The sequence below is a fragment of the Mustelus asterias genome, unplaced genomic scaffold (genome assembly GCF_964213995.1).
Source record: "Mustelus asterias unplaced genomic scaffold, sMusAst1.hap1.1 HAP1_SCAFFOLD_463, whole genome shotgun sequence".
In the NCBI taxonomy this organism is placed as follows: Eukaryota; Metazoa; Chordata; class Chondrichthyes; order Carcharhiniformes; family Triakidae; genus Mustelus; species Mustelus asterias.
This window is the reverse complement of record NW_027590416.1, coordinates 229,353-243,711: the sequence shown is the minus strand read 5'-3', so window position 1 is coordinate 243,711 and position 14,359 is coordinate 229,353.

Below are 14,359 nucleotides of genomic sequence, written 5' to 3'. Positions count from 1 at the left end.
TTTTTTTTCGATGTAGAGTATAATGGTAGGGAGGTGTTAGAAGGGAGCGCTGGGTGATACAAGTTGTAGGAACTTGAATTCAGCTCAGGGTAAATGGAATGTTTGATCTTGTGAGCAGTCGAGTTGAAAGTGCGCTCCAGGCTAGAGACAGTAATGGAGTACTTTGGTGCAATTTCCCAAGTGAAGAGGTTACAGTTGACATTCTGAATGTTTAAATGACAAGAACAGTAATGTGACGAATCTTATTTTGCAGATTTTACTGTTGGATAGTGAGAGGTAACAGACGTGCCTTCTAAACGAAAAAGAACAAGTGAGCTTGCAATAAACATGCTTTTAAAAATTAAAGTTCTATTTATTATTCACAGGTAGGTTTACATTAACACTGCAATGAATGTACTGTGAAAATACCCTAGTTACCACACTCCGGCGCCTGTTCGGGTATAGTGAGGAGGAATTTAGCATAGCCAATGCACCTAACAAAAAGTCTTTCAGACTGGAGGATGAAACCAGAGCACCCGGAGAAAACCCACTCAGACATGGGGGGAACGGGCAGACACCGCACAGACAGTGACCAAATCCAGGAGTCAAACCCGTGTCCCTGGCGCTGTGAGACAGCAGTGCTAAGCACTTTGCCACTGTACCACCTCGAACTAAGAACAATTGGAAACTTCCACTTAGCAGAGACGGGGAAAAGCAGCACGGGGACAGAATAAATAACAATGTAGCATAGCTGAAAAGTGCGCAGAGAGCAAGTAACTTGATATTTAGACTTACCAGGTACCCCAACAATAGCAAGGAAGGGATAGTACACGTACTGAATAATGTAAAGGACATATTCAATCCGATGCTTTCATAATAACACATCGTAATATGTAGAAAGATACCAAAGGTAAGACGATAAACTCTTGCCGTTTCTTGCAACATTCCAATCGTGTGTTCTCACATTCTGATCCATTGCTGTAACATTGCAGTCGTGTGTTGTCAGTTTCTGGTACGTTGTTGAAAGATTACAATCCATTATTTTCAGATTATGATCTCCCTTCTCCTTCTATTTGGAACACTTGGTCCTTGTTCGTACCTGAACTGCTCGATCCGCTGACACGATGGGAGAATACATTGAAATGAATGCCTTATTAATAGAAGAAGGAAAGCTTCCAGTGGCACCGTTAAGTGCCATGTGTAATGACATTAATTACAGTCACCAAACAAACAGATTCAGTTAACCTGTTACAATCCAAAGTTTTTTTACCCAGTCTAGATGTGTTGAGTGAGGGTCGGTGATGGAGGTAATTGGGAGTAGGGGAGGCCATGACCCTAAACTTTCAATCATGTTTGAATATGCAACGGATCCCAAAGGACTGGAGTATTGTATTGTTTTCCAAATTGATCATTATAAAAGAGGGAGAAAACCTGGAACTACAGGTGATTCAGCTTAGTGACAGTGAAATATAAGATTTCGTTGAGATTCTATCAATATTAGAGAAGATATGTTTCTTTCCTGGATCAACCATTGGTTTATAAATGAAAAGCAGCACAGTTGTAACAATTGGAACTGATGTCCCATAATCTGATGCAGTTAATTAATGTAGTAATGGAGAACGTCACAGTCATACGTATGGTTATTGAAAACGCTTGGGAACAAGTTCTCTTGAACTGGTTTGCTAAAAGCAGCATGCAAAACTGGATAAAAGGGACACAGAGAGTGTGGGCTAAGACATAATGTCGAACTGCATGCTGACCGTTCCTTATTTCTACCTGTAGGTTGCTAGAAATGACAATTCACAGGGATCGCTGTTCCAATCACTGATCTTCTTTTATATACGTTGAACTGAATGGAAAACAAAAGTCTATATTTCAATCATGTCACTCTGCCTGCTGTCGGAAATGTACTAAGTAGGAGAGCTTTGGAGGATAGAAACATACTATTGGCATGTAGCAAACGTTGATGATTTTGGAGGATAGATATAGATCGGTGAAATGTCACAAACTCTGCTGAGGGTAGCGTAACTATTTGAGGGAGTCGGGTCATGTTGCTGACATGCAAATCAGTGTGATTGCGGTATGTTTTTGAGGGCACAGACACATCGCTGAGTGCAATAAACTATGAGGAAGATATCAGGAACATTTGGGGGGCCACCGTTATACCGATGAAATCTGGTAACCATTTAGGATAGCAGAGGATGTGGGAGGAGAAAGGTAGATTGGTGAAAAGTCCTCAATAGTGAGGAAAACACATGATTTGAGAGGACAAAAAGATAGATTGGTGACAAATAGGAAACAATGAGGAGATAACAACACCATATTGAAGGACAGAGAGGGGGTACTGTAGTAGACAATGAGGAACTCAACGTAATTAGAGAGTACAAAGACAGATTGATGAAAAATCGTAAACATTGAAGGGAAGACGAGGAACTATATACATTGCTGAAATGCAGCCAACATAATGGACAATATTAGTTCTTGGCAAGGTATAGATAGATTGGTGAAATGGGCACACACTTCGCAAATGAAATCTCAAGCTATGGATTGTGATATTGGTACTTGGGAATTTTTATTAAATGCGGTGAATGAAAATTATACTTGCATGTTTGAAAGTTTTAGAGATGGAATAACGAAGGATAATGACTCGTGAAAGGTACACAATACATGTCTCCATTTATGGAAGCATAGAATTGAAAATCAAACGCAAGATGTTTGCTTTAATGTTTATCTTTAAATCTCTGATTTATCCCCCACTGGCACATTGAGACGAATTCTGCCATTTTTGTAAGACAGTCAGGGCCCAAGGTGAACAGGTTGTTTTCTTAGGAGTCAGAAGATGGACTTCAAATACAGGCAGAGACTGGAGAAGCTGTGGTTATTTTCATTAGCGCAGAGGAAGTGGAGTGAATGCAAAATACTGCAGATGGTGGAAACCAGAAATAAAGAAATGCTTGATATTCTCTGCAGGACTAGCAGCGCCTGTGAAGAGAACAACCTAGCAACACAATAAACACACACACGCACACGTGCGCACACACACAAAAAAACAAGCACACACACACACACACACACACACACACACACACACACACACGTGTAATTGTGTAAAATGGAGTGGAATGGAGAACAGAAAATACTATCATATAGATTAATGTGTAACTCTGACCAATAAACTGATATAAAACGAAGAAAACATTTATAGAAGGATAGGATCATAGATTTCCTGCAGTAAGGAAGTAGCTTATTCGGCCCAATAAGACTGCGACGACTCTCCAAAAGATCAACTTACTCAGGCCAACTTCCTACTGCAACCACATAAACCTGCGTATTCACCAGGTCTACTTCACCAAACCTAAACATCTTTGGACATTCAAGGCAAAACTTAGCATCGAAACTGCACATATTCGGGCTGTGTGAGGAACCCAGGCCACTCCGAGGAAACTCATGCAAACACAGGGAGAACTCGCAAACTGCACAAAGACAGTCACAAAAGCCGAAATCTTAAACTGATCCCTGGCAGTGTGACATCTGCATTACAACAGATTGTGTTCCTGTGAGAAGCAGCGATAAAATTCACAGACGCACTGTCTCCTATGGAAAAGCCGGTTGATTCATGTGAACAAGAAATTGTAATGGAAACGAGATGTTGCTTTGCAGCAATGCTTGTTCCCACATTATGAAGAAAACTGGAATGCAGTGCAGATATCTTCGTGAGTGCAGCTGGATATGTTATTTTGAACATTGGACAGGAATGCAAAATTATATGTCCTTCCACAGAGCAGTTCGAGGCCTCAGTCTGAACATTGTTTTGCAACACAGACGTTCTTCTAGAATACTGATGGAATTGTATTTGTCAGGCTGAAAGTGAAGGCAGAGATGTAGCTCCGGGGTACAGTTGGATCTGTTATTATGAGCAAATTATAGAAATCATAGAAACCCTACAGTGCAGAAGGAGGCCATTCGGCCCATCAAGTCTGCACCGACCACAATCCCACCCAGGCCCTACCCCCACATATTTACCCGCTAATCCCTCTAACCTACACATCCCAGGACTCTAAGGGGCAATTTTTAACCTGGCCAATCAACCTAACCCGCACATCTTTGGACTGTGGGAGGAAACCGGAGCACCCGGAGGAAACCCACGCAGACACGAGGAGAATGTGCAAACTCCACACAGACAGTGACCCAAGCCGGGAATCGAACCCGGGACTCTGGAGCTGTGAAGCAGCAGTGCTAACCACTGTGCTACCGTGCCAGATGTATTGGAAAGGCTCTTCTACAGTGCTCCAGGGTGTGTCTTTGTGAAACAGGCGGATACGAGAAAGGGTGTTCTTCATTGAAGCTGGATATACGATTGTAAACTATATTGTCAACTATTTTACTTGGAACAGTTCTTCTGCAGCACCAACGGATATGCTATTCTGAACAATATTGTGTACTACTACCCAGAGTTATTTCAGATGGCAGTACAGCTGGATGTCTTATTCTGCATAGTCAAATGGAATGCAACATCTAATTGATCATATTCAATACAGTTTGATGTGATACTACTGGCAGTAAGCTACAGTGTAACACAGAATAGTTATATACACAGTAAAATGTGTATTCCGTTCAGTCGAATGGATTGAGAAACATAGTTCTTCAGCTGGATGTGAAAACGAAACAGAGTTTCATCGTATAAATAAATGCTCCTCTATTGCGCAACTGGGTGCGTTAATTTGAACTATGGAATGAAAATGATCACAGAGCTATTGTTCTCCAATACAGCTGAATATGATAATGTGAACACGAGCGTGGGCTGGAAATGTGGAATATTCTTCTGCTCTGCAACTGGGTGTGACTGTGTGAAGATTAGAGTGGGATCCTGCATAGAGATGGTCTTCGGACTTAAAGCTGGATACGTGATTTTGATCAAGGGCTTGGAATTGAGGTATTTGTGCAAGGTTACAGTACAACTAGATGTCATATTCTGAGCAGGGTAATGTAATACAGGATCGATATTTTCTGCTGCAGAACAGGTGGCAGGAACACGAAGGTGCTCTTCTTCGGCTGAGCTGGAATGGTTATTGTGACCAATTGAGTCGAATGTAATACAGAAAAGCGCTTCAGTGTTCCAGAGGGATGCCTTTTGTTTTCTGAACATTAGTATATGATGGAACATAGAGATGATCTTTGACAGTACAACTGGATGGGTTCCCATGAAAAACGACGTGGAATGACATAAAGAAAATATGTCCTTGTCTCGACGAACAATACAGTGGAATGAGTCAAATATAAATTCTTCAGCAGAGCTGGAAGTGTAATTGGAACAAACAACAGCAGTGGTTCAAAGAACTGCCCTTGTCCAGAATAGTGGAGTGCACTGGAACCGATATGTTTCTCTCATGCACAGCCGGTTGCATTAAGATGGATTTTGTAATGGATGGAACACATATATATTTTTTGCAGTACAGTTTTTCAACAACAGAGAGCACAATGCAACACAGAATTATCTGACGACAGTACAGTAGATATGTTAATGTGAACATCAAATTGGAATTTGAAACTAAGTTATAATACTATCAAGAGGGATGTGCCATTGTGAAAAATAGAGTCCAATAAAACAAGCAATTCTTCTTCTACATTGTATCTAGATGAGTTCTTGTGAACTGTAGTTTAGAATGTAACACATAGATGTTCTTAGACTGTATGGCTGAATGTGATATGCTGAATAAAATTGCGTGATGTAAATACAAAACTATTCTCTCACGATAGTTGAATGGGTAATTCTAAGGAGGAGTGCCATGGTGCCCGGAATTCTTCCTTGACAGCACAACTGTGCATCCATTTATCAGTGTATCACATTCTAATAATTTCCTAATGCCCAACTGAAATCCTGGTTTGAACACGCCCACAGCAGATCTGGAGGCATTGCCTTTCGGAACTGGAACACTCGTTTTGTCAGATACGTTCAATACAAAAAATGTACTTCCTTCCGTTACAAGTCAGTAAAAGTCTGTGTCCTCTAGTTCTTGATTCCTTGAGTGGGAAAAAGTTCCTCTTTTTAATACCATTGAGAGATAGAGACCATTCCAACAACAACTTTTTTGGTGAATATATACCTCTCGAAGGATTGAATTTGCACCAGAGAATTTACAGATCCTCAATGAAAAGAAAGATGCGAAGAAAATAATATACTCGCAAGTTGGAACCAGAATGGAAGTTGTCAGTTGCATTTGAAGAAAGGCCTGATAATTGTGTTCTCAGACATAACTCCGTAATGTGTTTCATGAAAGACCAGTGCTCCACTTGAATTGTGATGCTCTGCAATGATCGTGTGTTTTCGTGTATGTGCACATGCGCTGTGTGTTTGTGTGTGTGTGTGTTGTGTGCACGTGTGTGTTCGCATGTGTGCACATGTGTGCGCATGTGTGTGTTATGCGTGCATTTGTGAGTCTGTATGTCCCTGTGAACTTAATGGATTTTATCGTTAATTATTCCTTCTTAAATCCAATATGTCATATTTCGCACCAAATCAAGTTCAAGAACACAAACAGAGCAATTGTTTCGTTATATCTCTTGATTGCTCTATTCATTTTCAATGACTGATCATTGAGGACCTGGCACAATTTTTGGTGATGCGATTGACATCTTCGAACTAAGACTGTTGACTCACGGTCAGTCCTGATGGGGTATGATAATGTATATCCCTAAATATTTTGTCGTTCCGAAACATCCACGTGCAATATTATGCTTATTTCTTATCTTATCTATCACTCATTGTTCAAATTCTGTAGCACCTCCTCACACAAAATCATCATCATGCATCATATCGAAATGGCTTCTTTCTCCTTCCGACATAATAGGACATTGTGGTATCTGCATTTCATTGAATGCAACCAGTTTCCAGCAGGAACGCCCTAACTCAGACCTACCACAACCTTAACTAATCACTAACGCAATAAAACACTTGTTTATTTCCAACGTTTAGCTTTTTTATCATTAACTTCTTCAATTGGTTTCAAAGCAAACTATCGATTGACATTTATCACGCTGTACCAATGGAGATTGAATGTCAATTGTTTCCTACTGTCAGCGGCTAAAGAGGGAAGGCTAACTTCATTGTAAATTTTCTGTTGTGGGAGTACTCTGGGAGTACTCTGATATCTCGATCATCAAGTCTTTCTTCAGAACCTGTGGTCCTGCTCTAGGTTTAGACTTACTTGTGCCTTCAGAAGTACGTTTGTTACTGTGCATATCCAGTTCTGTGATATGGTTGCCATTCGCGCTCTGGCACTTCGGTGTATCCATCAGATCATGTCCAACTTTCCAATTCGTTTTAGTTTGCATCCAGTTTCAAATCTCAGCTAATATTTAGTAGTCACGAAAATATCTCCATCATAAGGGCTTCTACTTCTCATTCCTAGCCTGTAATATTGTCATTGTCATTGTCACAGTACGAACTGATCCTACCCTCCCTCTTCTTGCTGCTGTGACACGATCTCTTTCCAAAGTTCAGCATTTCTTTCGAAAGTATTTCCTAGTATTTTCCTACTGCCATGATCACTCCCTGTTTCATTTCCTGACCTCATTCGACGTTATCTCACCTGACGCGAGGATGTTAACATCTCTCCGTCACCTTGCATATCTTGCACATTTAGCCAATATGCCGTATCTGCCACGTGTATATCCTATTCGTCCTGCGAATGTGACATCCTTTTATTTACGCTGACGGAATCTATGTTACTTTATTTACTTAGATACTATATTCGATCAATTACTTTATCCTGCCCTTCTAACCGGTGCCATCACTATCCTCGGTATGCCTTCCACGGGGAGGTTAACATATAGCGATACACAGTCAAAACCTGAGAACGGATTGTCTGTGCTCATAACGGAAGCATTCATTTCCAAAATTTTCCCTGATGCCATAATGCATCATATAGTTTGGAGTTCATGCAGAGAAGTTCCCAGCTTGAACCTCTCCACAATGTGTAACTCTAGTGGTTCGCTCCTGGTGGGTGAAACTGGGACATTCCATGCAAGGTACGATCCTTTGAGGACGACAATTTTGGAGCTACACGATACCAGTGCGACCCTGCCTTTGAATACCGATCCCACCCTCACTGTTAATATCCTAACAGAATGACCAGAGTGAGAAGTGAGACAGGGATAGTCGTGATAAATGCAGTGAGTTTTATTCAAATGATAAGCATAGTGTCAGTGGGTCATTGCATAGACAAAATCATCCAGAGATCCAAATAACAGGAATTAACATTATCCTCAATCTGATCCACCGGCATTGAATCCCGATTCGGTAGAAAATAAGCTTCTCTAACAGAACGAAAATTGTAGCACCTTAAAGTCTCTGAACATTATGTGGGAATTTTGTTTTCCTCTTCTTGAAGCTGGTGAGCTCCATAGACTCCTTCATTTTCTTCACATCTTACCAAACAAATCCAAAAGGATCAATTAATGCCACTGTCCAAGAATCTCAAGGGTCCTCGCCTAAGAAAATTATGACTCGGTAAGCAATTGCTTCTCCTTGCACAGCTTAACCGAATTGCTTGCACACTCCAAGCGAGCAATGCACTTTGTGTGCTGGTCGACGTTGCTTGACATTTGTGTTCGCAATACGCCATTAGCAGCCTTGCCGACAGGTTGCTGTGAACAAAGCTGTGGAATGTCCTCTGTCAGCCTATCCTCTTCTCTTCTACTATTTAAAGATCGTCGCCAAATTATCATTTGATAAATATTTTTCGAGCAGTTCCATGCGTGAGCTAACCAAAGAATAGAAGTAACTGTATTTGTGCCAAGTAGCCGAAGTGAGGAGTGCCCATGTTAGGGGCAGGCTGGAACTATGTACTGCGTTCCCAGCGTTGTCTCACAAATTCATGTGCAGACCAGAGTTGAATCGTGAAACAACTTATCACGTTTTTAGCGCTGAGAAAACAACGCCCCAGTCTGCCTGCCAGGAACATGTTGGAAAGAAAACTACCAGCAAATCACAAAAACAAATTTCAGTTAAATGTGGATACAATCTTGTTGGAAGATTTTCGTTTTGAACAATGGTTTGAAGGATGAGAAGAGAATTGATTAAAATGAAGGATGTTTTTAATGTTGGAGTATCTTCCAGACACAGTGAAGTGAGTGGCTACGGAGGTTTTCAACTGTGCTAGATAGTTAAACCACCATATCACTGAGGGGAAGCATGGGTAACTAACATACCCGAGGCTGCATAACTAACGCACGTTAAAACATCGATTTTTTTGTTCAAAGTTTAAAAATGACATGGTTACATTTCCATTTAAGCAGGCCGTTATCGGTTGTCCAGCCAAGCGGGGCTAATTAATTTTAGGCAAATATCAGCCATACTTTGTTGGAATGATAATACAGGCTGAAAGGACAGAAAGGCCTACAAATGTTCCTCGTGAAGTTTCAGTACATCCTTAACTGAGAAACGAACTGACCTGCAAGCCGATCCCTTGAGTTCATTCGTTTATCAGCATTGATCGATGCAGCAGCAGTCGGAACGCAAATTATGACAGAAGAGTTTTCCTCATTTTCCACCCCAGTGTCACAGTTTGACGAGTGGATCAGGGATGTTGTTTATATACTGTTGCCCTGTCGTTCATGGGTATTGATCACAGGGACATTTGGGGCCTAACATTAGCATGTTAAATGAATGGTTCATTAATTGAGAGGACCAGTGACTGGAATCAAAGAATAAATCATTCTCCAAGATTTACGTGTCATCTTGGTGATAATCAAAATCATTTGTGTCTGATGATTGATTCGGTGAATTTTAAATTGAAATTTTCACCGTGCCTAAAGTAATGATAATTCTTTAAGTAAGCTGCCATTTAGCCCATCGTCCCCATGTTGGCTCTTTGAAAGAGCAACCGAATTGTAGCTATTCAACATATGCTCTTTACTCATAACGATTCATTTTTATTCACTTTGAAATACTTCTGAAAGCTCCTTTTCAAAATTTGCTCTTGAATCTATTTCCATTTTTCGTTCGGGCGGCTGACACCTGATCTTGACATTTCCTTGTGTGGAAAAGGATTCTAATGAAGAGCCATTGAGAGTTTTGCTCAGTTTTCCTCATTTTTGTTCTGATGAGTTTCAAATTTCCCTCCCATGTACATATCCCACTGTCACTCCAAGAAATAGAACTCCACAGTTCTTCCTCGTGTCCTTTGCCCAATATTCACCCATAGACCATTATTTTGAAAGCTTGCTCTGCAGATATTATGTCAACTCTGATTGAGCGATGTTGTTACGGAAAATTAATTTCTTTCCACCATTTCAACTGTGATAACAACTCAGTAGCGACTTAATATATGTACAGAGCTCTGTGACATTCTGTGTTGTTCGTTCAAAATCCTTCTTTTCATTTACAATGTTGATTGAAATTATTCTCTCTCTCTTCATGCTCTTTATGTGCCGCACCCACCCTTCCACCATTCTTACATTTCACTCTCACTCTCCCTTTCTCTCTGCGTCTCAGTTTCTCTGTCAGTCCCAATCTCTAGATATGTCCCAACATCTACCAGTACAGCTGTCCTGACTCTCTCGCTGAATCGCCATTTTGTCGCTGAAACTGATATATCGAGTTATTATCTCCTTGATGATTATTGGCCTGGAAGCACTGAAGGCAGCTCAAGATCAAACAATTTTTAACATAGAAATGTGGACAGCCTCTACCTGTGAGCTTTTCCCCAGACCGTTCAGAACAATACTCCCAATTCTCACTGCCAAGTATTTCTCTGCTCTGGGAAAATCAATCTCGCTCTCTCACTTCCGATCTATATCTGGTATTTACATATCTCTAATAACATCCCCTCTCATGGTTTCCTCCTTTCTCTCAGATCTTTGAATTCCCCGTTCCGATTCTATATTTCCCCCGACTACGTTCTGTTGCCCCATCTCATCCCTTCCTCGCTTTCTTTATTTGTGACTGCTCACCCTTCCCTCACCTTCGCCGTCTTCCTCTCAGGTACCCCCTCACCCTGCACTATCCAGCTGCCAAGTTGGTTCATTAGTTGGAATTTCAATACACGAACGTATCGTTAACTACTTGTCTCCGAAGTGGAATTTGCCTGTCAACACTTGCCATCCAGTCTGACATTTCCTCCCAAGTGCGAGGAATGAGCTATCCCTGGATATGAAACAATGCTCAATGCCAGTCTATGGGGCCAATGCACAGAGTATCAGCTATAGAGTGTCAATTTCTCACCAACACAATCAATTAGATAGAGCAACAAGAGTGTTTTGTTTTTATATGAAAGGCATTGGGCTGGCTAGAATTTCACCAGTTCGCATGGAATATATGACAGGCCATGGCATAACTGCAAGATGCGGCATGAGTTGGCATGGACGTCTGTTGGGTGAGAGCTGTTGCGCTGTTTTTGCTTTTTGCAGCTGGGAAAAATGTCCTGGAATACCAAGGCAGAACTGTCTGACCCTGTGGTTACCTTGACATTGATTCTGGAGCAGCATCACTCCTACTAACAACTAGATCACTCCAAAAATCTCTCGAAACTAATTCGGTAATAGTTTCTCAACTCAGCTTTTCAGAATCTGGAAAGTACACAATTCGAATGATAATCTTTCATTCGCCAAGTAGAATTTTCCCAACTTCCAAAAGATATCAACAGAACTGAAGTCCATAATGCCTGGAAGCAGTTCCATTACACCTTGATTGCACTTTCTGTCATGCCTTCACTCTCTTTGTAAAGTGTGATTATAAACTATACTGCAGTTTGGACCAGTAATAGATTGATTTTAACTGGTGCAGTACATGTTGTTTTCTATAGTATATAGTCCTATTGATAAGTGACCCTGCTTACATATTTTCCAGGTTCTCATTTTAATTTTCCTTGTTTTTCAGCATTATTCAGTTTTTATTGATTCATTTGGGGGATTTGCCCACACCTGGTTCTCTTTGAACGGAATGGCTTGCTCGGTGATCTCAGATTATTGAAGAATCAATCAGATTGCTCTGGATTTGAGTTGGACGCAGGGCAGTCCAGGCGAGAACGTTATCCTTCTTAAAAGACCCGACTGAACGAAATGGGATTTTGCGACAGTCGACAATGGTTTTAACGTTCACTATTGGATGTATAATTTCAGATTTTTATTAAGTGCAAATATTTCAATCCGCCTGGAGTTGAAACTGGATTTGGAGATTTTAATGCTGGATCTCTGGAAGATTATCCGGAGAGAATCCCGCTCCGCCACCGCCTCCCAGGTCACCTATTTGTCCTAACGTGATGCGAGAATTGTTTTGCTGATGTATTCCCCGTGGATAGTTGTCCACTTGATACAGCTCATGTCCCACAGTCACATCATCAAATGTCCCCATTCCAGTTGGACAGCGAGCATGGAAATCGAAGTATTATCCTGAAAACATTTCGGAAAACCTTCTCATTCCTATGCTTTATTCCAAAACTAACCATCTGACTGGTAAATAAATGGGTTTTAACACTCGTCACTATATATATTTTTTGCATAGTTTACACATCTGTCTGATATCTCTGTAAATTTGGAACTCTATCTCAGGTATTTTTTGGAGCCCAGTGGAATGCCCACATAAACGTGGCCATGCAAAATTCATTTCACAAATCCAGCTGAACTCGTTCATTCATTCTGCTTTCAAGGCCTTGCGAGTTGTGCTCACATCATGGAAATAAAACATGGCGTTGAGATAGCGGTATGTTTGGTATTTTGATGGCGATGTTTTCTGTCATGTAGCTGAAAGCAGAGTTGCCACCCTAGATATTTGTGTTTGAATAATGCCGCTTTTCAGCTGCTTACCATTTGGTTAAAACTTTGCGTTGCCCACAAAAATGACAGGAAATGAAACCGCTGCTCCTGACTGCTGCAGACTGCGGCCCGCAGACATTTGGATCCGAATCGCCCCGTAATCGAACTTAGCCGTTGAAATCTTCATGTGCAGGTTTTTTTAAATTTGAAATGTGGTCATCCAATAACATACTGGACTCTTTATTGCTTGGCTCTTTTAGGCCCACTGCTAAGCCTATCAGCAGCCAATGTAGGGAGGACGGAGCCTATGTTTGAACCAGCAGCACGCAGTCAGTCCCAGGTTAGTTATTTTTTTATTCCAATTTTGGGAAGAATGAGTGACATGTCAGTGCAGCCTGGAGCAGCTGCAGAATCCCGGCGGCTGGAATGATTTGATTCGATCAGGCCGCACTTCCTGAGGCCCGAGGGAGCGTCTAATTTAATTTGTTCCGGTCTTGGGAGAGGGGTGTGGACAAATCGCCAGTGCGGTTCTTCAGAAAGTTAATGCGGGACTGGAGGGAGATATGTCGTGATGGACCGGGAACAGGGGAAGTCGCGGAGCGGCTGAGATATGTGAAGCCATAGCTGGAATGGGATGTGAAAGTCACAGCTGGCTTGGGATGTGTGAGTCACGGGAAAATTGGGATGTGTGAAGTGATGGCGGACCCAGAAAGAGAAAAGTTTCGTTGAGTGCAGGCATGGTGATCTGGTCACGATACGGCAGTGAGAGTTTTTAGCGCAGTGAGTTTTTTTAGTGAATTCCTGCGCCACAGTGAGTGAGACCGTGTGTGGCAGTGATTGTGTGTGTGGTCGACAGTGAGTGGTGTGGCGTTCAGAGTGTGTAGCTGTGTGTGATGTCAGTCAGTGTGCATGACTGTGAGTTTGCGAACGTTGAAGTGAAATTGAGTGATTTTGTGTGCGCAGCCGTAAGAATCAATGAGAGTCAATGGCAGTGACAGCATGTTTCTGTAACATTGATAGTGTTGGCCTGTGTGTCACTGAGAGTGGGTGTACATCTGCAGCGTTGAGGAAATGAGTGAGGGAGAGTGACTGTACCTTACTCTCAGTCCCACGACTCTCCATTACTCTCAACTTTCTCCACCAAGAGATACACAAGAACCAACGCGCAGTGACTGAGGATGAGTTAGTGAACAGCTTGAGACTGGAAGGATCACATAATTGCTGAAACCTTCGCTTGGTAATTTTTGCTAAATTTTCGCTTCAACTTTTCAAGTTAATGAAGTGACATTATTTTCATTTCTCTCAACATTTCAAAATAATGTTCATAAAACCTGAACAATATATTGAAGTTCAGTATATTGTGGTGTCAAGTTTTATCATTCCAAAATGTTCTATCAGCCACTGGATGGAGATGGAGAAAGCATGCAAATATGATTCCCCGAACGACAAGTTTGCAAGAGCCAGATACAGCACTAATAAAGCGACTCCAGTAATCACGGTCTTTGCACCAAGCACCAAGCAACTTAATCTCTACACTAATCGCTCACATGCGCGAATGGGTATGTAGAAGAATGAGATTCTCAATTTCAGCTCGGAAATTTTCTGGGAAAGGGAACAATTTGTTAAT